At 38.6% G+C, this 26,859-nt stretch overlaps 1 protein-coding gene across 1 annotated transcript in view; it reads left to right on the top strand.

Moving 5' to 3' along the window:
- Nucleotides 1-5,226: 5,226 nt before the first annotated feature.
- Nucleotides 5,227-26,859, top strand: part of RTL4 (retrotransposon Gag like 4) — a 164,853-nt gene continuing 143,220 nt past the window's right edge. The window contains exon 1 of the mRNA XM_072955785.1: nt 5,227-5,255. The gene's annotated coding sequence lies outside the window, so the exon portion shown is untranslated. The remainder of the gene's footprint in view (nt 5,256-26,859) is intronic.

The raw sequence follows: 26,859 nt of genomic DNA, 5'->3' as shown, positions 1-26,859 counted from the left end.
GGGGTCATCAGCCCTGCACAAGTATGTAGCCATGGAAAAGAGAAACTAGTACATCTGAAAACCTAACCTGGGTTCATGTTATAGTTGAATTCCCTGAGGCCCTCCACTACAGTGACAACATCATTAGTACTATATATTCTAGGGACTGGGAGCCCCTGGGTTTTTGGTCTAAATAGAGGAGTGATATCTCCATGGTTACAGTCAGCTCCAGGACTAGTGGTCAACTTGCCAAGATTTGTGATTTCCACAGGCTGCACTGGGGGCAAGGGCTGCAAACCATGAGTCATCCTTGAATCCCACCCACCCACCTGTACTCACTCCTCCTTTTCCTCTGCCATTGCCAGAACAAATGACTGGCTGAAGAGATGCCAGATTGATGGGTTCCTTTTTGTACTCCAAAAAATCAGATTTTGAATCTCTACTTCAGGCAAGTGGGATCAACATCATTCCCTCCAATTAAATCTAAGCCTAGATGGCTTGATTTATCTCTAAAACAATTTCATTATGATCACTTTGTGCTTCATGGAGCACAAAACGGGGTAGTACTCAATAGAGTTTTATGATTCTGGTCTGGTGACCACTTATATTCACCTTGGCCTTGAGTTTGGCTAGTATTTATCAAGTGGCAGGGTAGGCCTGGCTTCTTAGATGTGTTTGGGGCTTCTGCTTTTGGAGCTTATGATTCAGACTTACCTGTTTGCAGGATTCAGGTACCTTTCCTTCCCTTGTTCTACTCCAAGTTGTTTCTGGCAGCAAAACCAAAAAAATGTTATAAAGGTCTGCTTATAGAATTATTTGCCACAGATGGTATCAAACTTGAATGAATAGAAGTTCAGTTTTGCCTTTTTTAATACTTACCACTTGCCCTCCACAGCTATCTTATATTAGCGGACTCAGTCAAGGACAAATGATAAATAGCTACCCTAGGCCAGAATACAGTCTTATTAGCAGCAAGTGACATGAGTACATCCTAAATGTCAGTCAAACCTGAGCCCGCAGCCAACTCAGTAAGGGAGAGTGGACTTCACTATCTGGGTCTTAAGTTCTAGGATACCTCTGCTAAGTTCCCAGAATGACTTAGTGCTTCATAACAGCTGTGTTCCTTTGGTTTTGGCCCAAAGCAACCCCTGTAATTGGCTTCACTGCCAGGATTGTTGTTTGCCTTAGAGGCAGATTGTACCTGACTGTGTCTTTTGTGAAGGCAGGGTTTGGCCACACAGCCTGTCATAGAATTGAGTCTCAGAGCTCCAAAACATTTTTTCTCAAATTATTGGGCAATATCTTTTTAGTTATTGTGACTTAAGCAAAAATATAAATATTAGTTGTATCTAATAAAAATGCCAAGCCAATTCAGAACTCTATAAGGTCTAAGCAAGGTCTCACTGAAAAGTTGAGCCTGGCACCCTTCCCAGAAGGTCAGCAGACTGGCTTTATTGATGCATCAAGGAAGGAGCCATTCCCGAGGTGAGGATTCTGACTTGCTCCCACTCTGTCCTTGGCTGTTTAAATCTGGGAAATATTATCAGTAGCATATTGGGAAATCTCAGCTCTCAAGAGTCTACTCACAAATAAGACTGAGGAAATGATCCATTTTAGAGCTGTAAATGTTTGTGGAAAATCTCCTTACAAGTACTCATATAGAGTCACGCACCCCAGGCTTTACCAAATGTTTCTGGCAATGGAGAAAGCTATTGCTCTGGAGGCAGTGTGGGAAAGAGATGAAGAGAGGAGGAAAAGTGTGAAGCAGTTTAAACTGCAAAGTTGGCCCAAGTGCCATGGAGGGAAGAGAGTGATTTGAATGAACCTAGCAGCTCACCTAGCAGGTTATTTTTGCCTAATTTTGATAAATTGGTTCAGGGAACCCAGTGTTACAACAGCATTCTCTCAATTATGGTTTGTCACTTACTATCTGTGTGATCTAAATTGGTGATGTAACCTCTATGAGCCTGTTTCCTCATTTACAAAATGGGATTAATAGTATCTACCTTATAAGTTCATTGTGAGGATTAAATGTCCTTCCCTTCCCCTCTCCATGGTACAGAGACTCCTCATTACTCTATGTATGCACTTATATATATTACCCTTCCAGAGTAACCAAAAGATAGAGAAATTCACACTGTCCACACTCAAACCAAGGTCAATACCAGGAATCAGTAGACACCAGAGATAAATTTTGAACTGGGAGTCCAGACCATGAGGTGGATAAAGATGCACAGCAGAATAACGGAGAAATTATCCTAGAGATGGAGAAATTATCCTAGCGATGGGGAAATTATCCTTAAGATGGAGAAATTATCCTAGAGTACCTAGGTTGAGCCAATATAATTAAGAAGGTCCTTATAAAAGAGAGTCAGAGGATCAAAAGCAGAAGAAGGCAATATAATGACAGAAGCAGAGGTTGGAGTGACACCATTGCTGGCTTTGAAATGGAATGTGAAAATATCTTGAAAGAGGCTAGAGAGAAACAACAAATTACCTATAGGGGACCAATGATAACAAACGTCAGTGAATTTATATTGTCTGAAGCCATGTAAGCCAGAGGAACTGTCAACACCAAATCCTATATACATCAAAAATACTGGAATAAAGGGGAAAGTAAAACAGTCACAAATTAAAAATTAAGAATTTGTTACCAACATACCTACCCTTAAAGAATGGCTAAGGGAAGTTTCCTAAACAGAAATAAAATGATAACAAAAGAAGGCTGGGGCTTCAGAAAGGAAGAAAATAAGGAATGTGTAAAAATAAGGGTAAATATAATAGACTTGCCTCATCCTCATCAAGTTTTTAATTGATAGTTGCAGCAAAAATTATAATATCTGATTGTGGTGCCTAATATATATAGAGGAAATACTTCAGATACTTATATTTTAACAGTGGGGAGAATAAAGGGACTTAAATGGATGTAAATCTTTTTCACTTAAAGTGGTAAAACATTGGTACAAGCAGACTCAGATGTATTCAGCATATATATTGTAACACCTAGAGCAACCACTATGAAGATAAATTATAAAATTCAAACACATTAAATATAAATCAAAATGGAATGCTGATAAATGTTCATGTGACCAAAAGAAGGCCTTGAGAGGGAAACAGAGGAAAAAGAAGTAGAACAAACAAATGGAAAATGAACAATAAAATATCAGACTTAATCCCTACATATGAATAATTACTTTAAATATAAATGATCTAAATATAGCATTTAAAAGACTGAGATTTTCATCATCTCAAAGAAAACCCTGCACCCATTAACAGTCATTTCTTATTTCCCCCGTCCCTATCCCCAGCCCTAGGTAACCACCAATCGACTTTCTGTCTCTATTGATTTGCCTCTTCTGGACATTTCACATAAATGGAATCATACAGCATATGATCCTTTGTTACTGGCTTCTTTCATTTAGCATTATGTTTTCAAGGTTCATCCATGTTGTAGCATGCCCCCCCTCATTTTTTAAGTTATCATTTATTGGACACGTAACATGGTGCCAGGCTCACTGAGTGTTTTGTTTTATTTGCTCCACAAAAAACAATCCTTTGAAGATAAATAAGATTATCTCTATTATAGATGAGGGACATGAAGAGAAGTGTTTTATAATTTGCTGAATGCCCCACAGCTAGTGAATGCCTGAAGCAGAAATTAAACTCAGGTCCAATGCCAAAGCCCATGTTCTTTCCACTATATCATGCCATTTCACTGTTCAAGATAAGGTGGATCTATACCAGAAGACAGCTTGGAATCTGCTCAATGACCAGTGATTATTATGGTTTGACCATAACAGTAATATTTGAGGATTCAATTGACCTTGAGTTGAGTTGGTTCCCTCCAGCCATGAAAGCTGGTCTTACAGAGAATTCGGTCTCCCACATCTATCATTTGTGACCAATTCCTTATGTAAACAGATTTGACCAATATTCTTCCCCATCTGTGAGAAAGGCATTAAGTGTCTTTAAATCTTTGAGGTTCTAGATGAGATAATACATATTTTATACTATTGTTGGTGGTGATTTATCTAGGTTATCATGTTTAATCAATATTAGTGGACGACATTGTTTTCTGTAGATAGCTGTAATTATTTCCATGAGAAACTTCCAAGTTTCAGGGAAATTTGGTATTTCCTTCTGCAGATCCTTTCTATAGTCATTTAAAAATATATCTATTTTTCTTTGGTGGTGAAAAGAGCATTTTGAAATTTCCTCTCAGAGACTTGCGAGCAGAAAATTTGTTGAGCAAATAATGTGCAGTTGGGAAAAGCAGCTTAGGTAGCCAGATTTTCAGTGGATAGTTTGATATTCTTAGATTGTCAGATACAGTAAGCCATCTAGGTAATTTGCTGCTTTGAACCAAAACACACTTTCCTCCCCAAGCCCCCACAACTTATTTTTGTTGTTTGAAATGTTGCCTAACAATGGCTTTCTCCCTTCAACTCACCATTCTGCACCATCTGTTAGGAGAATGCCTATTTTGAACACAGTGTCTCATATACCCTATCATTCTTATAGCTCCTGGAGGAGCCAGGCTGTTTGGAGAAGGAATTCTGGCATTGGGAAAGGGAAGAAGAAGAAAAGGTGGAACCGGAGTCTTCAATATATTTCTATAAAGGTTCTCTGCTATAGTCCAATAGTGGTCCATCCTTTGAATGTGGAGAGTGACACCAAATTAAAAATGGATTCAAGTGTAGTCAAAGCCAGACCCAAATCAAGTAGAGAGTTTAAGGGCCAAACATCAATGAGTGCTTATTGGGTGCTTTATTTTATTTGCTCTTCAAAGCAATCCTTTGCAGGTCAGGAGGGTATTTTTAGCTGTGCAGAGTTAATATCGGAAGTGGAGTCATGAATAAGAACTGAAGTTAGCTATATGATAGCAATAGAATGGTACTATAAAATGAGATAAAGGCAGTCTAATTTTATCCTGCCTGATATGATAGCCTATTGCTGGCACAGGCTTATTTTTAAAGTCCTGGGAGCATCCCTTCTAGGCTGAACTGCCCTTTGTCTTTAAGGCATTAACCAGAGCCCAGTATTATCAAGTGGCTGGGGAGAGAAATGAAGTCAAGATATTCAGTGGTTCTCAGTGCAGCCAGTCGGAGTAAGGTTAATGAGTGGTTTAAAGAAACAGTCTTCTCTTCTCACTCTCCTAACCTTAAATAATCTGTTTATGGACACTTGCAGGGGGAAGCAGAAAGTGCTGATAGGTGACAAACCTTGGGTTATTACTGATGCCAGTGAATAAAGATTTGGGTAGATGGTGAATGAAGGTAAGTGTGTGAGCATGTGAGCAGCTTACTCCTTCATCTATCTTGATCAACCCTTAGATCCTGTGATGGTTTATTTTATATGTCAGCTTGATTGGGCCATGGGGTGCCTAGATATTTGATTAACATTGTTTCTGATCGTGTCTATGAGGGTGTTTTGGATGAGACTAACACTTGAATTGGTAGACTGAGTAAAGCAGATTGCCCTTCCCAATGTGGGTGGGTTGAGTATGAAAGAATACTTTCTCTCTACCTCATTGTCTTCAGCTGGACATTGGTCTCCTGTCTTCAAACTTGGCTTTTCCAGGTCTGGATTTCTCAGCTTCCATAATGGTATGAGCCAATTTCTTATAATAAATCTCTCTCATAATAAGCCTCTCTCTCTCTTCCTCTCTTCCTCTCTCTCTCCCTCTCCCCTCCCACCTCCCCCCACCCATATACACCACAGACACACACATATATCCTGTTGGTTCTGTTTCTCTGGAGACCGTTAATACAATACCAAAATTCCATTGCTTGCTCGTGGGTTCACACATGATCAAATTTTTTTTCACATGTGACCTTCTTGTGATAACAGAGAGGAATGTTCTTTTAATGTTCCTGTAAGAGGAAGAAATAATTCTCTCCTACCTAAACCCATAACCATCTTCTCCCATGTAATCACGGAGACCCCATGGATAGACTTAAAAATTTGAGGTCTGAAACAAAGCTGTGTGGTTGTTGATTTATTCAGTCTTGTGCTTGCTTGATTGTAGCTATAACTGCATGGGATTAAGAATAAGCTCTCTGGCTGAATTGACTGGCCAGCAGATGAGTGGAAATGTTAAGTAGACCTAGCCTGTATATCGCTTATGTCTGGGGGTGTGACTTCTCTTAGTGTTCACAGAGCAGAGATTGCATTGCTGTATTGTGTGTATACGGTGTCTAGAGTAGTGCCATATGCAGATGGAGGCTTCACTGGAGTTATTTGCTGATACAATAATTGATAATTTGCTCTCTGTATGCAGATCTCCCAGGAGAAAGATTAACCAGAAGCACTGTTATGTCTGTGTGGCAAAAATTTTTTTAAGTCACAAAAGAAAAATGTAATTGGTCTTCAAAATGGTTGTTATGAGGAGTGGGAAACATTTAGCCCCCAGAGGGAAAAGATGAGACATGCAACTTATTTTTATTTAGCTCACAGGTCACAATTTAGGAGATGATCCCGTTTTATATGCGTAGTTAGGAACATAAACCTGACATTTAAAGTATTTTGAGGATATATTTAAAAAACAATGAGGGAGGAATGGTTTTCCACGTAAAATTTTTATCTTAGCAAAAATGTAATGATGATGATGATGATGGCTGTGATGCTGACTATGATGATGATAATAGCAGCTACCATATATTGAGTATTTACTAAGTATTTGACACTCTTAAGTGTGTTACATCTAACAAATCCTCATAAAGACTACCTTCAGCTACAGATCTCCATTTAGGGATGCTCCTTAAATGAGAAAAGGGAAGTATTTTAGAAGTGCCTGTACTGCTGAACTTTTAATTCTGTCCATTTTTACTTTTAGAATATAAAAAGATCGTATTATTTTCTTTAAAAAAAAGTCAAGTTGTTAGATCTTTGTTTCTTGGCACTTTGACCAACATCAAGCTCTTTCTGTCTTTTCTGTCCTCACCACCTTTCCTCTGCTCATTCCCTCCTCTCTTTTCATCCTCCTCTTCTTCCTTCCTTCAAAGACCATCTATAGAAAGATGAAAGATGTTCTTTATTTGTTATGTGGGCCCTGTTTATATCCTGCAAAACCTAACACTGCACATTAGGCTATTTGAACACCTCTGGATTATGAAGGGAATTTTTCAATATTCACAATGTTCAGAGTAAATAAATTAAGTCTTGATCTAACCAAGTTATGGATTGGATTAGTTTTGACTATCTGTGATAATTTTTCACACTTACATAGACAATATTTAATGTGTGTGGATGTATGTGTTAGAATGGAGAATAAAGGATTAGAAATGACTCCATATTGACCTTGCAGGCTGGCACTCTACTTACGAAAGATTTACAGCCATATCTCCCAGCCCCTATCCCTCAAATACCTGGTGATGATAAGCCAGCATGAAATAGCTTTTCATTTTAAGGCAGATATACAGCTTTATTTTTTAAAAACTGCCCCAATGCCTAAGAGAAGAACAGGTGCACTTCGATTTCAAAGGATTTACTTGGTGAAGTTGTAAGCATTTTAATAAAAAAAAATGTGTCTTTGAACCTTATGAAAATGAGATCCACTGAAGCATGGAAAGTGAGTATAAACCAAAGGGCACCCAGAGAGAAAGCTCAGTCTCTGAGCTCTCTGCCATCTGAGATCTAGAGATGATTTAACTGGAACTTTTTCCATACTATCAGCTGCTGCCCTCTTTGTCATAAAAGATAAACAAACAGCATCTTCAGGTGCAATCCAATTTACCTAAAATGAACTGAGTTTAAAATAAACTGGTTCATACCTTCTTACCTGACCCAGATTGTTTCAGGTGTCTTATTAGGAATCACGTTATTAAATTAAAGGTAGCAATTTAAAAATACTCTTCTCCTAAGCTATGAGCTCATTTTTCTCTAAACTCAATCTCCTAACAAGTACTGCTATGATAACATGAGCTTGGGAAGTATTTATTTTATAACTTCCAATGCCAGGTTGATCACTGAAATAAAAGGTAAAATCTATTGTGTATTTGGAGAGACAGAGTGTATGTGTGAAAAAGAGTGAGAGAGAGAGAGAGATTATGTGTATGCATGGGTCTGTGTGTGAATCTGGAGGACGGAGTCTGAGCACTGCAAAATTACAAAGTAAGTGACTTTTGTCATTTAGTATACTCTGTGCTTCAACAACTGTGGGTACCCTAATTTTCTTACTGCCTCTGTCCCATAGCTGCCCAAGTCCCCTGGCTCTAGTGCCCCTACCACACTTGGCCCCAGACAGTACCTCCTGTTCTGTACATCTTTCTCCCCCTCCTCTCTCTCACAATTTGCATATTCTGAACCTTGCAAATTAGATAGCACCTACTAGCTAATAACGAGTACCCTTCTGGGCTGAAGAAATATAGAAGCACAGAAAATCAGAGCTGGATGGGACTTGGTCTAAACCCCTCATTTTTACCTTGGTGATCCTGGAGCCCAGAGATGGAAATGACCTCAACCAAAGTCATACAGTTGGTTATTGAGGGCTCAAAGGTTACCCTTCCCATGCTTTACTTTAAGTGTAAGCTTCTGGAGTTAATGCTTCGGCTCAAAGTATTGACTCTAACTGTGGAATTCCTCCATGGTTGGTGTGGAGTAACAGATAAGAAAAGGTTTTAAGCCATCCTGAGGCTTTCAGTTGGCAAGTGTTTCCCTCTTTTCTGCTACTGATTTGGCACCTGTCTCCTGAGGTGCAAAGCATGGGCCCCTGGGCTAGGTGAGCATGTCATCCTAGCTGGTTGCTTCTGTGCTTTTTGTCATAGGAATTGCCTCTGGTACCTTCTCTGATGGATATCATAGAAGTGGTTCCTGGGCAAGAGATGAGTGTTGCAAACTGCTTTCACCACTTCATTAAGCTCATTTCTATTCTCTCTCTTTTTCAAATCACTGATACGATTTGCCCACATAAATAGAAAGAAACAGCTCCAATTAAAAATGCATAGGGCTGTTCCCTAAGAATTTTATAATGGGAAGCCATCCAGGAACACTCTAGATATCACAGCCATCTTTATGCTTTGCTTCCTGGATTCTACTTGGAACTTAATATGCCCAAACCAAAAAGGCCAGGTGGACTGGAACCGGGGGCCTGTGGGTGACTCAGAGAGGTAGAGCTCATTTTGTCCTAGGTTCTCTTTCTCTTGAAGTGTTCACAGATGTATGATGAAGATCTTGGCTCTAATATATTACATTTCAATGACCATAGAGTTGGAAAGAACCATAGAGATTATCTGTTACAACCTTCCTCTTGACAAAGACTCTCTCCTTCACCAATCTTTAGTCAGAATACTCTGAGCCCTCTTCTTGACTAGACCTTGACCTTGGCTCCTGTCCTGGTTTTGGCCTGCCCAGCTCAGTCTTAGCAAAAGATCCTGCTAAGTAATTCTCCTCCCTTGATATTTGATCACCCTTGACATATGATCAATTTCCTCATCCCTCATCCTTGATGTCTAAATCCTTGGCCTGCCTTTAGCAAGAATCTTGTTAGGCCAATTTAGTAAGACTCCCTGCCCCCACCATTGATATTTCTTCTTAGAAATTTTCCATCCATTGACCCCTACACCCTGCCAATTGACTATAAATCATCAGCTTTCTTTGCTGTAGTTGGAGATGAGCCTGATCTCGCTTCCCTATTGCTATACCTCCACTGCAATAGTTTTTGAATAAAGTCTTCTTCACTGTTTGAACAAGTGCCAAAATACTTTTTTCTTTAACATTCCCAATGCCAGAATCACACCTTACTGCATCCCTAGTGGGATGATTACCCAGGCTCTGCTTGAATACTTCCAGTGACAGGGAGTTCATTACTCTGAGGTAGATCATTCTGTTGTTTAGATGATGTGAAAAATGTGAAAGGCAGCAACTTACTGGAAAGAGCAGAGGTTTGGTGTTAGACAGACCTGGTTTGGTTTGTTGGTTTCTTCCTTCTAATCTTCCTTTTACTTTCATTCAACAAAAATTTTTATGAACCCTTTGCTAGCAACAGAGGAATATGGGGTGAGGATTATGTTCTAGATAGAAGGAACAAGCTATGTGAAGGTCAAGAGGGAAGAAATAGGCAAGAAAGAAGAGAGCATGGCATATGTTGAAAAGTAATTTTCTGAAAAAGGTAAAAACATGATGCTTATACAGGTATAAATATGTGGTAAAGAATTTATTTTATTCATATGATATGAGTGAATCAGGCAGATATTATAACTGGTTCAAAAAAAGTCAAAACAGCACAGATATATATGGAATAAAGGAATATTGAGATAAATTGTAAATAAAGACAAAACTGGTTTTTCCTCAAGGGTGGGAAGGAGTCAACTAAACCATTGCTGAGTAAGACATAACTTACATGCCTCTCAGTTACCTACAGCTTACAAAAAATTGTAAAATGGCTTTAAGACAAAGAAGAGATAGAATCTGATAACCAAAAAGTGTGCTATAGAGGATGGATAATTTTCCATTGAAACACACATATTTTTTTCTATGTATATTTGAGTAATTCAAAGGTATTCTCTGTGGCCACAGCATAGGTCCAGTGGTGAGTGGTTATAGAAAAGTAAGCAATGACCAGATAATGAAGGGGTATATAAGTTAAGCTAAGAAATTGCAGCAGAGAAGTACCATGATCAGATTTATGTATATGGGTATATTGGTAGTGGTATATAACAATATATAGAATATATTATTATATAATACATATATCATTCTATATGTGTGTTTGCATATATATAATATGTACACCCACACAATATATGGTATCTGTATTTTTAAGCTTTACATAAGTGGTATATTGTATTTTTGCAACTTGCTTTTTCAGTTCAAAGTTATTTTTGAGGTTTATATGACTTTATTCAAAGTTATGTTTGAGATTTATGTGGGTATATGTATATCTAGTTCATTTATTTTAGCCATTATGTAGTATTCCATTGTACAAAGAAACCATAGTTTATCCATTCCTCTCCTATGGGATGGTTAGAAGAGGTCAAAGATTAACAAAACTGGTCACCAATTAAAGTGGCAAAGACAAACTTTAATCAGTAATATACTATTGCAGCAGGAAAAAGAATCCAGCATGAACTGGACTCAACTTCAATTTGTACAAAAGTGACTGGCAGATTTAAAGGGAGAGTGAGGAAATAGGGAGGGGTGTGAGTAGGGGCTCAATAGAGTTAAGGAAGTGAAAAATTATAAAAAGTAGGAAGAGGGTGTTGGCCCATGTGAAACCCATCTGGATTTGCTAACTGGCCCTTATTGAAGTTAGGCTTCTATCTTCCCATAGAGACTGGGAGACAGGCCCTATCTTCAGATAATGGCTGGAACAGTCAATTCTTATGGCAGACTTGAGTTTTCTCAGGCAGGCACTTTAAGGGGAACTAGGATCATCCTAGTGATGTGGCTTTGAGCTGTTAAAAATGATGTTAATGCTTTCTTCAAGTCTTTATGGGCAAGATTGAGGTCTGGTCAAGAAAGACTTCAGAGGAGCCTGGATAGAGTTTGGTCAAGGAGAGAATCTTTGTCAGTGATTGCCTCCTGTTTTTTTTTTTGTTGTTGTTGCTGTAAGAGTGCTGGAAAGCACACCCTTTTACACTTGTACAGTAGTGTGAGAGTTTCTTTAAGACAGAATCTTAGAACTGGAACGAATGTGATGTAAGTTATGGCATCTTCAGTATTATCAAATAACTCTCCAAAATAGTTGCAGTTTTTTTCCTACTAGAAATGTATAAAAGATCCAATTTCCCTAAATCCTCACCAGTCCTTTGATCCAACAGACCAGGATTAGGGTTAAGGCAAATAAGATGAGTCATGCAAGTGTGTGCTCAGATTCTGTCTTTGCTTAAAAATTTGATACTTTGTTCATCATGAGTGTTTTTTGCATAAACTTTGAGCTTTGGAAAATCCTGCTTTAAAATATTGTTTATTTTGACTGCTGAGTTTTTTTGATGCCCCCTTACATTTTGTGCCTGAGGAAAGAGTGCCTTACTTACCTCACCCTAGTCCCAGTTCTGCTCAATGTTAGTCAAATTTATTTTTTTTTTACCGTTCTGATGGGTACAAAATGGTCCTTCATTATCCTAACTTGCATTTGCCTGATTATTAGTGAACTCAAGGATGTTTTCCTATATTTTTTAACTATCTAGGTTTCTTCTGTGAAGTACCGGTACGTATCTTTTAATCATTTTTCTGTTGGGTAGTTTGTCTTCTCTTTATTAATTTATGGAACATAGACTGCACTGCATTGGCTATATGCATTGTGAATATCTTCTCAGTCTGTGTCTGGCCTCTTCATTTGGTTTATGGTGACTTTTAGTCATATAGAAATTTATAATATAATTTTAAGGTAGTCAGGTTCATCCATCTCTTCATTTATAATCTGTGCTTTTCAGTTTGTTTTATTTAAAACATTTTCTCTACCTCAGTATCAAAGCTCTTCTGTCTTTCATTCTGAAAGCTTTGCTTTTCATATTTAACTCATTAATTCAGCAGGATGAAGTAAGGATCTAATTTTGTCCTTTTTTCATATAGCTAGCTAGTTGCCCAACAAAATTTATTGAAAAGTTCATCCCATTTTTTTAAATTTATAATGGAATCTATTCATATACAAAGTTCAGATATGTGAAGTGGGTCTGTTTCTGAGTTTTATGTTACATTCTATTAGTCTCTACTTGTACCAATACTACAATTTAAAAATAATGATAGCTTTATTTTAAAATGTAGATTTCATGGTAGGCAAATCCATCATTTATTATTATTGTCATTATTATTATTATTCAGTATTATCCTGACTGCTCTTGGCCTTTAATTCTTTAATATAAATTTTAGGATAAGCTTTTGAAGGAAAAAAATTGTGGAATTGTATTGGGCTTATAGATTAACTTGGAGGAAATTATCATCTTTGTGATGTTGATTTTCCCATCCATGAACATGGCACATGAACATTGACAATTCTCCATCGACTTATATCTTTTTTATGCTTTTAATAATACTTCATAATTTTATTCATAAAACTATTAGACTTCTCTTGTCAGATTTATTATTTAATACTTGTATTCTTTTTCTGTTGTAAGTAGGATCTATATTTGTCATTTTACTTTTAAATTATTTGTTGCTGATATATAAAAACATATTTTTGGTACGTTAATTATATATTCAGCAATGTTCTAGTTTTAAAAACTTGTAGTTTTTTATCCTTTTTCTATTGAAGTATAGTTGACTTATAATGTTGTTAGTTTCAGGTTGCAGCAAAGTGATTCAGTTATACATATAAAAATTTGTAGTTTTTTCTTGTGTTGTCTGTATAAATAATCATACTTTCTCCAAATAATGTCAGTTTTATTTTTTCTTTCCAGTTCTGAAATACTTGATTTTTTTTTCTTGTGTAGTTTTGTTGGCCAAGTCTCTCAGTATGATATTGAATAAAAACAGTGGTGGTAGGCATTCTTTATTTATTCTTGATGTTAAGGCAAATATTTCAAATGTATCACCAATTATACTTGTTATACATTTTCTAGTAGTTCACCTTTATCAAGTTAAGCAAATTAACTTCTTAAAAGAATTTTTTTAGAGCAGTTCTAAGTTTACAGTAAAATTGAGAGGGAGATACAGAGATAAACTCCCTGCTCCCAAACATGTATAGCCTCCCCATTATCAACATCACTCACCAGAATGGTACATTTTTTACCAAGGACGGACCTATGATTGACATATCATAATCACCCAAAGTCCATGGTTTACCTTAGGATTCACTCTTAGTGTTGTACATTCTCTGGGTTTGGACAAATGTATAGTGACATATATCCATTATACAGAGTATTTTCACTGCCTTAAAAGTCTTCTGTATTCTGTCTATTCATCTCCCCCCACACCCCCGCCAGCAATCACTGATCTTTTTGTCTCCATAGTTTTGCCTTGGAGGAAATTAATTTTTATTTTCAGGTTTTTGAGAATTTTCATCCTGAACAGGTGTTGATTTTTATCAAAAGCTTTTCCCGCATTTCATCAAATTATTTTTCTGTTTGATCTTATAACGTTAAAAGACAATAAATACCTTTTTTTCTTGAATACTAAATCATTCTTGCAGTCTTCAGATGTACCACTCTTGGTAATGATGTAATATACAGATGGATTCATTTTGTAATGTTTTATTTAGTGTTTATCTGTCTTTGTTCATAATTCAGCTTGGCTTATAATTGTTCATTTTCATTCTTCTTCCCTGCTTTTGATGTCAAAACTAAAGTAGGCTCATTAGAGAATTGAATACTTTTTCTGGAACATTTATGTAAATTAGAGATTATATGTTCATTGAAAATTTGTTTTTTGAAATTTGGTTGAGAGAGTAGATTTTTAACTATTTATTTCAAGTTTTAAACAATAATTGTAGGACTTTTCAGGTTTTCTGTTTCTCTATGGGTTGGTTTGAGGAACTTTCCCTAAGTTCAATTTTATTAGCTTAAAGCTCTTCATAGTCTTCCCTTTTGATGGTTAAAAATATTCTCACTAAAATATGCATTTAATTACAATGGTGGATACATGTCATTATACATCTGTATAATGCAAAGGCATAATGTATAATGAAAAAGGCCAAGCTTTGGAGACAGTAAAAGATCAGTGGTTATCAGGGGTTGGGGGTAGGGAGAAGGATGAATAGGCAGAACACAGAGGATTTTTAAGGCAGTGCAGATATTCTCTATGATGCCATGATGATGGATACAAGTCGTTATACATTTTTCCAAGCCCATAGATTGTACAATGGGAAGAGTGAACCCTAATGTAAACAATGGACTTTGACTGATTATGATGTGTCAGTGCAGTCTCATCAGTTGTGACAAATGTGCCACTCTGGTGGCGGATGTCAGAGTGGGGAAGTCTGTGTGTGGGGGTGGGGAAGGAGGTATGTGGGAAGTTTCTGTACCTTTCATTCAGTTTTGCTTTAATCCTAAAACTCCTCTGGAAAAAGAAATATATTATACATTTAATTGTGGGTGAAGTTAAGCATTCATGTATTTAAAAGCCATCCATGTTGTTTGTTCATTTTTAATGAAGTTGTTTGTGTTTTTTTTAACCAATTTCTCAGAACTTTTTATACATAAATGGAATTAGGCTTTTGCCCTCTATTGTAAATATTTTTTCATTTTTCTTTGGATGTTTAGGATAGTTTTTGCTGTCAGAAATCTAGAATTTCTCTGTATTCAAATCTTTCATTCTTTTCCTGCATGACTTCTAGGTTTTGTGTGTTGCTTAGAAAGGTCTTCCTCAATATTAGATTATTTTATAAAGACTCTGCTATATTTCCATTTAGCATTTTTACTGCTTTATTTTTTATACTTAAATCTTACCATCTGGAATGTATTTTTGGTTAGGAAGTTAGCCAATTTAATAACACTTGATAACATTAGTTATCAATCAGTTACCCATTCAGTAACATCAGTTATTGAATAATTCATTTGCTGACAGATTTTAAATACCATCTATACAGTATAAAACTCCTATATGTATAGGTGCTCTTTCTGGATACTCTGTTCTCTTACACTGATCAGTTTGTTTTCTTATTAGCCAATCCTGATTGTTATAATTATCATAGTTTTATAGTATATTTTACCAGTGATTTTCTGACTATACTTACATGTTTATTTTTCCATATGAATTTAATATCTTCACGTCTAAATCCAAAAACCTCCTGTTGGTATTTTCATTTGGATCACATTTAAATTAATAGACTAAATTTTAGACTAATACGTGAATTATTATCTTACAGTATTGAGTGTTCATATTTAAGAACAGTGTATATATTTATTTGTGCAAGTTTTATTTTACGCCTCTCAGTAATACTTTAAAGTGGTCTTCATCGAAATTGTTTTTGTTTAAATATGTTCTAAGTGGAATCTTTACTTCCAATAGTGTTCTCAATGATATGAAAGTTAATGATGTCCTCATTTGGAAATAGGTGATGACAGTAATAGTTCCTACTTCCTGGAGATGCTACAATGATTGAAGGCGATAATGTATTAAATCACTTTGCACGGTGACTGACATATGATAACACTTAATATTTATTTGATAACTTATTCCTGGACATTTTGTAATCAACCTACTAGGGGAATACAACATGGTGCCACCCAGATGTCTGCTTCCTTGCCATAGATCTAGACTCTGTATGCCTTAGTATCCCCATGGAAATTAGAGCAAGCAATTCCAATTTCCATTTCAAGAAAAAGATGATAGCTAGAGATGAGAATGGCTCATTACCTAACCATCAGCAATCAACACAATTTTCAGGAACTTTCTCTTCTGTGTTTCTGTCTTTCTGTCCTGAGTATCTAATAAAATATCAGATAATAATATATTTTCTATATACCTACCTAGAACTTTTCTGATTACTAAGACAATAATAATGTGAAATCTCTAGCCATGATTGGGAAACATTTTCTAAGGTGGTTAGTGTTAGATGATAATAAAGGGAGTTTTTGTGAGCTGGACAGATGCTTTCTGCCTTGGAAGACCTTGTCAGTTATTCCTACTGGTCTGAGCTTTTGGTTCTGACAAGGCTAATTCTTGAAGCTTGAAATAGAAAAAAATCTCATCTTTTGATCCACCTGGATGGAAAAGTCTGGGGTTTTTACAGTAGGATACAGAATCATAATTGGCTGGAAGGGAGAACAATTCATCTAGGACCGTTGGCTGTAGTGTCTAACCCACTCATGCATATCAGCACTAGCTCTTAGGAGCCCCTTAAAGGAGATGGATCTGGGTCTTGGAAGCAAGTATAGCTTTTAAGACTGGTGCCTGTTCTGTGATTTTTGGGGTTCCATGCAGGTCCTGCTGCCCCTTGGAATCCTTCTCAGATCATGGAGGCCTTTTATTCTGCAGTTGAGACATAAGTCCACAGGAAAAGGATTGTAGTAATGTATGATTAATTCAAAAGGAAAGACTTATGTTAGCTGGATACCTTTTATAAGAGAAAGGCCTTGAATGTCTGGATAGGGTATTATATTGGGGAAATGTTACCACAGAGTGTTGATAGTGAGTCTGAAAGGGAGAGTTTGGTCTTCTAAACCCAAATTTCGTCAATGTCAAACGTGAATACACTCATAGGCAAATTAACACAATCACCGTCTTATATCCTGTCTTCAGTGTTACTAGCTCTATAGTTACTATATATCCAGCCAAATGACCGTCTGCAAGGCTGAAGAAAATGAGCACATATACGTAAGGCCTCTCCTTTCCCATTTATCGTAGCCCCATCTTTCTTGCCTCAGTCCAGCTATGCATACACATTATCTTACTTACATTATACTGAATCTAAGCACAATCTCAGAAACCTCTTTTTCTTTTTAGCAGATTTGGGCCTCAGGAACATGAAGAACACCATAAACAGCTACTGTTAGATAAGCAGCTTTGCTTCAGGGCATGGGCAGGCTAGCGAGCTTATATAGCCTCATTCAGAATATTGAATGATTACTTGATCTAAAGTATACATTGTAACACTGGCAACTGATCCTGGGAGACTTACAATTTGATAAGACATAACTAAGGTCAAACCTTAGTTTTAATTCATTTATGAAATAAATATTAATGGAATGTTCATAACATATCAGGCACTGTGCACAGCACTGAGGACACAAGAATGAACAGGGCATGGGCTCTGTTCTCAAGAAGATCACAGTTGAATAGGAAGATGGTGCTAAATGCAGTGGTAGAGAAGCATAGGGCTCTGAGGCCTTGGATTCAGAGGTGATCACTCAGGGAGGGGTATAGTGGAAATCTTGGAGCTCAACAATATTTGAGGTTTAAGCAGAGAAAGAGAATCCAGAGTAGGAGACCAAGGATGAATGGCCAGAAAAGGAGAGAAATGGGGAGAGAATGATTTCCAAGAAGTCAAAGGAGAGAGAAGTTTAACTAGGGAGTAGGCAGTAATGTCCAATGGAACAGAGAGATCAATTAAGAAAATGATACAAGAGTATCCATTGACTTTGGAAGCACGTAGATCATTGATGACTTCAGGGAGAGCAGTTTTAGTGGGATTATGAGAGATGAAGAGAGTTGGCAGTAACTTGAGGTATTAATGAGAGATCAGAGAGTTAAAGTGGTGAGTGTAGGCTATTATTTCAAGGAACCTAGCTGGGAAGGAAAGGAGAACAAGAGGGTCAGCTAGAAGGGATTATAAATTAAGGAGTGCTTTTGTTTAATGTGGAGAGAGCCGTGAGCGTGTTCCTATGTTGTGGAAAAAGAATCAGCAGGAGAAAGTGAGGTTAATGATAAGGAGAGGGAGGGGATGCTTTATATAGTAGTGTCCCTGACAACAGAGAAGACAAGAGGATCTAGGTGGGTGAGTTGGCCTTGGACAAGAAGAGTGACAGCTCACTCTTTGGGACTAGAGAAAAGGAGTCAGTAGTGGGCATAGTTGCTGGATAGGAACATCTCCCTTGATGGCCTTGAGTTCCTCAGTGAAGCAAGAGTGAAGCATCAGTAGCAGTGATGGGAGAGGTAGTAGAATAAGATTTATGACTGTCAGGTGTGTGACTGAAACTACAGTGTCCAGGAGAGAATATGGGAGAAAATAAAAACTACTACTACTTGCTACTACTGCTAAATATTTGGAAATTCAACAACCCTAACAGTTTGGGATTTGGGGCTAGTGTGTAGAGATGCATTATCTCACCAAGCAAAGCTCAGCGATTTCTTTAGTTCCAGATCCCAACTGCGTAATTGAGGTAGGTAGGTCAAATTCATGTTCACATCCTTCCTATCTTCTTCTGTAAACAGCTCTGTACACACTGCAGGTCCCAAAACTTTGAAATATGCCTGATAGTAAGAAAGAATAGTTAATATTTATTCAGTGTTTCCTAAGTACCAGGCACTGTTTTAAGCTCTCTACATGGATGAGAGTTAGCTAAGTTAATTAATCCATGGAAATTGGCTCTGTGTATATGCGTATAAAATAAATATCATACAGCTGACATGCTTATAACATATACTCCGCACTGTGCCTGACGCTTAGCAAGAACTCTAATTTTTCCTTTCTTCCTGCATTTTCCCATCTTTCCTCTTAGCCCTGGATCCTCATCAACCCCTAGGGCTGGGGCAGGAGAGAGGTGAATGCAGAAGGGGTCTCTACATCGAGGTCCCTGGTAAGTGGAAGAGAGGGAGGCCCTTGGGATTGCCTTTGGACTTGATGTCTAACGTAGTCTCCCCATTCTGTCATTTCTTTGAGGGCAGGGGCTACGCTGGACCCCTGTTTGAGGCTCCCATGTGCACCGGCACGATGGTAGGCACACGGCAGGCCCTAAATAAGCTCTTAGTCTGGGCTCGGCTTCGGAGGTCCTAGTTTTCAGCAATTGCCGAGGCAGGTCTTGGAACCACAGCTCACAGGTTCTCAGGAGCACAAGGAGCGGCAGCCCTTTTGGCAGTGCCCTGCTGGGGATGTAGCACCCTGTCAGGAGTTGTAGGACCAGCATCCCAGATGCAGTTCTGCCACCAACTGGCCAGGTGACCTTGTGCAAATCTCCTCGCTTGCCTAGGTCTCAGAGTCCTCACCTATGGAGTGAAGGTCATAATTTTTGCTCTGCCTACTTCACAGAGATTCTCTAAGGATCCAGTTTGGATGACAATCATGAAAGTTCTTTGCAAAGTGAAAAGCGTGCAGATGTGAAGGGATATTAATTCCCAAGGCCAGACCTTGATGCAGAAGAAGGTGAGAAGGAGAGTCCCTCTGTAACCTGGGCATATGGGGGCCTTAATCTGTTTTCCTCCTCTTTAACCAACATCCCTGATTCAAGCTGGAACTGCATGTGGAACGCTTTGTCCTTTGAGATCTTCAGGGACAGGAGAATTTGTAAAGCAGGGAGGCAGCAACCAGCTCATGGCATAGTGAGAAGCAGACGAAATACGGTGGGGTTCTACTGGTGTTTCTTCAAACATTGCCTGGCTAACAGCAATCCGGCCAGAGCCAGGAAGCTTGTCCTCTCTTCACTTCCCCAGTGAATCTTCCTCTCCTTTCCCCTGCCTGCTCCTGCATTGTAGTCAGGCCCTTCAGCTCTATTCTGAACCCCTCCCCTTTCTTTATCCTCCCTTCTTCTCCTGCATAACCTCATTCATTCTCTTGGCCTTGAGTTCTACCTCCCAAATCTGTGCCTGCGGCCCAGACTTCTGGCCCAAGCTCTAGAGCTAAAACCGCTTAGATGTCCTTTAGGCACTGCAAATTCACCTTCTCCCAAATCTAACTTCTAAATTCAAACCTGCTGCTTCTCCTTTAGCTTGAACTTTGTGGAAGAGATAACTTAAGAGGCAGAAAGGGAACTGTTTTGGATTTGAGAATACGACCCAGGCCCTGTCTCTTGTGAGACTGTAGAGAAAGGAATAAGGGTGAAGGCTAGAGAGCTGCATGGAGCACAAAGCTTTGTGTTAGCTGATCTCATATTCCCAACCATTAATCTCAACTGGGCCCTTGGTGCTGACCACCACTCCCATACATCTCCTTGGTTCATTCACTCTCTCACTCTTGATACTTTTCCTTCTTCCTCAAACCTCCAACACTGCTTCCCTCAAGCCCCTCAGAAGAGCTGACCTTCTGAAGCACTCAGAAGAGAACTCCCACAGACTCCCATATCTACCCACCTACCCACAAATATACCCATATTCTTTCTCTAGTTAGTTTCATTGATCTTTTCTGTTGTTTTCTTGTCTCTATTTCATTTTTTTTCCTGCTCTGATCTTTATGATTTCTTTCCTTCTACTAACTTTGGATTTGGTTTGTTCTTCTTTGTTTAGTTCCTTGGATGTTTTCTTTTCTCGACTTCCAGGACTTAGCACTCTTCTGGTTCTCCTCTTACCTCACTGGCTGCTCCTTCTGTCTCCTTTACTGATTCCTCTTCCTCTCTGTGTCCTCTAATCTCTGTGATCCCCAGGGTTACATCTCCCAACTCTTTACTATGTCTACTCATTCCTTTGGTGATCTTATCTAGATTCATGGCTTTAAATGCTAAGCATAAGATGATGACTCTCAATTTGATAATCCCCAGCCCAGACCTCTTCTGTAATTTGAAGATTCATGCTTCCAGAACTGAATTCCTCACCTTCACCTCCAAACCTGTTTCTCCCATGGTCTTTCCCACCTTAGTAAATGTCAGCTCCATCCTTGAATCCCCTCTCTCTCCTTTTGCTCTCCCTCCACATCCAGTACTTAAGGAAACTATGTTGGTATTATAGAATATATCCAGAGTTCAATCACTTTTCACAATTTCCATTGCCATCCTGGTCCAGGCAACATGATTTCAAGTCTGGATCATTACAGAAGACTCCTCTAACTAGGCTGCCTGTTTCTCCTCTGTACCCCTACATTTTACTTTCCACACAGAAGTGTGAGTGAACCTTTTGAAACCTCAGTCAAACCATGCCACTCCTCCATTCAAAACTCTCCAGTGGCTCCCGTTTCGCTTAGATGAAAAGCATAGTTCTTACAATGATCTGTAAGATCCTATTTAATCTGGCAGTAATCCCCACCCTTTACCTACTCTAATTTCCAGTAATTCCCCCCTTTTGCTTACTTTGCTCTAGCCACACTAGTCCCCTGGCTCTTTCTAGAACATGCCAGTGCCAGTCATATTCCTGCTTACAGGTCTTTTTCCTTATTGTTACCTCTACCTGGAAGGATTTTCCCCCATGTATCCACATGGCTTATTCTGTCAACAAATGAAATAACCAAAACAATTAGTGGATGGTAAACAACCTTCTAAAACTCTCAGACACCCAAGCCCATAAGGCCATTTCTCTTTGTCTTTATGTATCCTTTCTCAGAGCAGTTTCAACTCTCACCTATAAGCTCATGACTCCCAAATCTCCACATCCAGCCCAGATATTTCCTCTGAACTCCAGAATCACATCTCCAGTTGGCTACTGGCAGAGTAACTGCAAATGGTTCTGAAGAAAGTGGGGGCCTTAATCTAGCTGGTGCCCTGCTCACCAAATCCTGTACCAGGCTGCATTAGACTAAAGACATTAGAATAAAGGGGTGTGTTTTTGCTCACATGAAAGTGCTGTCTGTCCACTGACCAAGTCTTGTTCTCAGGACTGTCTACCTGAAGAGTTCACCTTGTGAACTATTCACCTTGTGAAATATTCACACAAAAGCTCCAATAAGACTAGCCGTAACTCTGCCTCCCAGGCATCACTGCCTGAATGTTCCACTGGTACCTCAAATACAACATGTCCCCAAATGAACTCATCTTCTTTATCTCCACAGCTAATCCACTCCTGTTCTCAACTTCCAAATGTCTGTTAGCAGCAGCATCATTTTGCCAGTCATTTAAGCTCCAAACCTCAGACATCTTCCTCCCACTGCCTTCTGCCACTTGAAGGCAGAGTTTCAGGTTCTGTCAGTTCCATCTCCATGACATTTCTTGTCTCTAGAATCCTGGCACCTCATTGTATCCACTTGACTGTAACCCTGTCCTAAGTAATTCTGAGAGCTGTTTAGGAAATTCACTTGGTAAATAGCTATGGACGTTGCAAGCTGCAGGTGGGTAATTATCCATTTAAATTATAAAACTGGATTAAGCAGACAATCTAAGGAAAGATTGGAGAAGAATACCTCTTTTCTAGGTTCCTGATATGGATAGGGATGGATAATGAGGGGTGAATTATGGACTTCCTCACAACATTGAGGTAGGAATTCATAGCCCCATTCCTAGTTTATAATACAGCCCAGTATGGCACACACAAATTTTCTGAACTTTTGTTTTCTAATCTGCAAAAGTGAAATAATTGAACAAGATGAATTCTCAGTTTCTTCTTGCTCTAATAGCAGAGGTTTCCAAAGCTTTTGCTCAAACACACACTTCATATCGGGAAAAAGAAGAGAGGGGAATTAGTCCTTATTAAGTACTTCCCTTATGTACTAGACTTGTTATATCCATTATGCAATTTAATACTCAGTAACACTTAATAACTCTGGGAGGTAGGTAATTTTATGCCTGTTTTTCTGTTGAAGAAACTGAGGTTCAACCAAGTTAAATAAAAAAATTTGGAATCACACACTTGATAGAGACTGGGCTTGACACCAGATCTCTTTGTCTTGAAAGCCTGTCTCCCAGATATAGACGTAGAATTTGCTCCTGTGATTTTTCACTTAATTGCCTTATTTTAATCCCAAGCCGCAAGATAATTCATTTTCAAACCAAGTGCACTGAACCAATCATCTAAGCATTATTGATAATCATTTGAATTCTGGAGCTCACTTTTCTCTTCATCTTATTGTCCAGTTCATTTCTAGCCATATATTGCAGTAATCTTAAAGCATGGTGTTCCCTCCAAGGAAAAAGATAATTGTTCATAGCTCTGTGGCATGAACAGGGTTAATTACAGAGGAGAATAATTAGAATGCTAGGCGAGACCATTTATGGTATAATTCAAGTCGAATTATTGGCAGCCTCCTTAGAGAGGAACCACTCCCTTCCCTCTTCAGCTCTTGTCAAGTCCCCTTTTTCTGACACCCTGGAAGAACTCTATTGGGAAAGTCTACCTTTAGGTGAGAAAGTTTAACCACATCCATTGGGGTCACATCTGCCAGTTGGAAGGTGAAAGAATTAACCTATTGGCTAGGCACTTTGGAATCTCCTGAGGTGCCATGGCTAGTTTGGATAATTTTTTTTAATTACCAGTGATGAACTAAAGCTCTTTTTACAATACTACAAAACTATGAAACATTTACTAGTTTAAAAATGTAGTTACATATCTGGAGTTCCGTTTTTCAACTCTGTTGAAAACAAATGACCGTTTTGATTAACATAATCTAGAGCAGAGTACTTTAAAATAGTATTAGTCATTAGTGCCTTTGCTCAGATTAATTTTTATGACAGTGTCATTAGCCAGCCAGATTCCTAGGGAGGGAGACATAGGACAGGGAAATTTTGATGAGAAGAAGAGAGGTTGTAGAGTTTGGGCAATGGTTCCAATAGCTATAACTGGATTAGCCTATTATTTCATTCTTTTTTTCTGTCTTTCCAGGGCTAAATCCTTCTTATCGAGACAGCTAGCAGACAGGCCTGAAGGGAAAATGAGTTGTCAATTAGGAGGTGGCATGATAATGTTTGGTGTCTGAAAGGGGAAAAGAGTTCTGCCTGGAGGAAGGAAGGTACAGTTGAAGAGAATGGGGCTCTCTCAAGCCTTAACCTAGAGAAATGAGTAATGCAAAATGCCACTTCTTTGCTATATCCCAGGCTATAAAGCAGGAGCATTTGAAGGGCAGTGAGATTTTTTTTAAGGCCTTTTTAAAAAAGGCCCTTCGATAACACAGAGGTAACCGATGCATAGACCAGCTGTGCTATCAGTGATCATAGTTCCTCAGGGGTAAAGAGGTACAGTCAAGAATCAATGAGGCACCCACCCTAAGCTGTGTAGCTACTCTGAAAAATGCGGTCCTAGAAGGAGGAAAAACCAGAATGGAACAACAGTAGTAGGGTTTGCAGAACAGAGATAAGAACAGCACAATGGGAACTAACTTGATCCTCTCTGATGGGATTAAGGAGAACAAGCAGGGCTTTCAGAGACAAAAGGATCAAATGGAAGAATTGAGAGATTAGCAATGACTAGAAAATGGTCCAAAGCCTGAGCTGTTTTGAGATCAATCTTTCAAAAGGAGCAAGATAAGAAAATAAATCCTTGAAAGTTTGCACATTTTAAAAGTTTGGCAGGAACTGGTAGAGACCAAATTGCCCCAAGCCAACTGCTTAATTTACTGTTTGTTCTGTGACTGCTCATCCAGACAATTAATTGCTTTTGAATGTGCTTTTTAGATGTTTGCACATAGCACGACTCTGTTTCATTCCTTTATTCATTAGGCATTTAATAAAAACCTCTTGTGTACCTAGAACTGAGGTAGAAGCTATGATCACTTAAGAAAAGAAGAGTTGAAGGAACACATGTTTCCTGCCCACGAGGAGTTTATGATATTGTTTTGGAGACGAGATGTTCAATCATTAAACAATTTAAAAATCATGATGTTGCAGAAATTTTCTTGAAAGAGGTCAAGAAATTCAAGAGTTCATGAGTTAGTTCTTCTGGTTTGCTGGCCCTGCACAAATGATCATATCTAATGTTATTTTCTATAGGGAAATTCAGTTGTGAAATTTGAAGCAAAGGGGTTGTTGTGAGTTGGGGTTCATCTGAGACATGATGTCAAGCTGGGCCTGGATGGGAGGCCATGGAGGAGAGCAAAGCAGTAGGCACGGATTCAGATCCAGAGGCAGGAATTGCAAAAGGTGTACTTAGTAGCAGTAAATAGAAAGGTTTGATTAAATATAGGTTTCATTTTTGAGGAGGTAAGTTGGGCTGTTAATGTGAAGACTCTTGAATGTCAACCTGAATGTACTGATTTGCATTCTATAGGGCTTTTGAGTAAAAGAATGGCACCGTCACTTCTAATTCTTTCTTTGGTCACTTAACAGTATAGCCTGTCTATTTCACACACCATATAGTCTTTGGAAAGAATGCATTTAAAGCTGAAACAGTTGAGAGTAGAGTATTAAGGACTGTTTCCCAGACTTTTGCTTTCCAGGATCCATGTGGCCATTTAGAGCCTAAAATTAATATTCACAGTTGAAGGCATTAGTTATGACGCTCTCCTTGACCTAAGTGTACCACCTTAGCATTTCGATATCCAGGTGAAATCTCATGACAAGAGAACCCTTCCATTTAACAAAATCGTTTTCAATATCTATGGATAGTCACCATCTGATGATAACAAACTGCACAAAAACCTTAAAATCAGGAACACTCTTTTCCCCTTAAGAGGAAGAACTTTCAGGAAGGTGAATCGCAGTGCCTAGGAACACAGGTTTTTAAAGCCACACAGATTTGGGATTGGAATCTGACTGTCACTTCCTAACTGGGTCACTTTAAGTAAGTTTCCTCACCTCTTTGTGCCTCAGGTTCTTCATCTATACAGTGGAAACAAGCATTCATACCTCAGCGGGTTTAGGATTAATTAACATCTTGCCTACAAAGCCTTCAGCACAGTCTCTGGCTTGTAGCATTCAGTAAGTGCCATCATTTGTGAAAAGTGGTGTTGAGAGTTTTGAGGGCACACAGCAGGGAAGGTGGAAGGGTCGGAGTGGTTAAGAGCATGACTTGTGGAGCTGAGCTGCCTTGACTTGAACACCAGTTCTGCTTTGTGACCTTGTGTAAGTAACTTTAACTTTCTATACCTGAATCTTCTCCGTTGCAAAATGAGGTTAACAGTAGTAACTATGCCATAGAATTGTGAGGATTAAATAAATATACGGAAAAAGTGCTAGAACACTGCCTGGCGTGTAGCAAACCTCAGTAAATATTGGCTACTATTATGTGTCAGGCACTACACTGAGGGTTTTACATATTTAATGTCATTTAATCCTCAGACATCCTGTGAGGGGGTAAATGGTATTATCCTCATTCCATAGAAAAGGAAATCGAGGTTCAGATGAATCCTAGTTAGTAATGGGTCTAAGGTCACACCACTAGCAAATAAGTCAAATCCTGGTCTGTCTGACTCTAAAGCCCTGTGAGGCTCTTAGCCACTGTTCCTTAGTGAGGAAGGCTTGCTTTCTACAGGGGCAGTTCAGATGTGGTGTACCGGGAGCAAATGGGAAGGGAGGGGGGCGGGTCTGGAGGGGAAGGCAAACTTGATGTGAGATACATTGAATTTGCAAGGCTGGTGGGGACCTTCTCAGGAGGCTGTCTTGCTATTTTCTGTAGAAAGATGTATTTCCTTTAGAAGTAGGCTGAGTCCATGCTGTAAACACTTCAGGGGATTTGTAGTGTTTAATTAGAAAACGTGGCCTGTATTTTGAAATAGCAATAACACAAACTTCTATTTTAAAGGGCAAAAAGCTAATGAAGAGTAGTTATAAAATAAAGAGC

Source organism: Vicugna pacos, chromosome X, assembly GCF_048564905.1.
Source record: "Vicugna pacos chromosome X, VicPac4, whole genome shotgun sequence".
Lineage (NCBI taxonomy): Eukaryota > Metazoa > Chordata > Mammalia > Artiodactyla > Camelidae > Vicugna > Vicugna pacos.
This window is presented reverse-complemented; position numbering and strand designations above follow the sequence as displayed.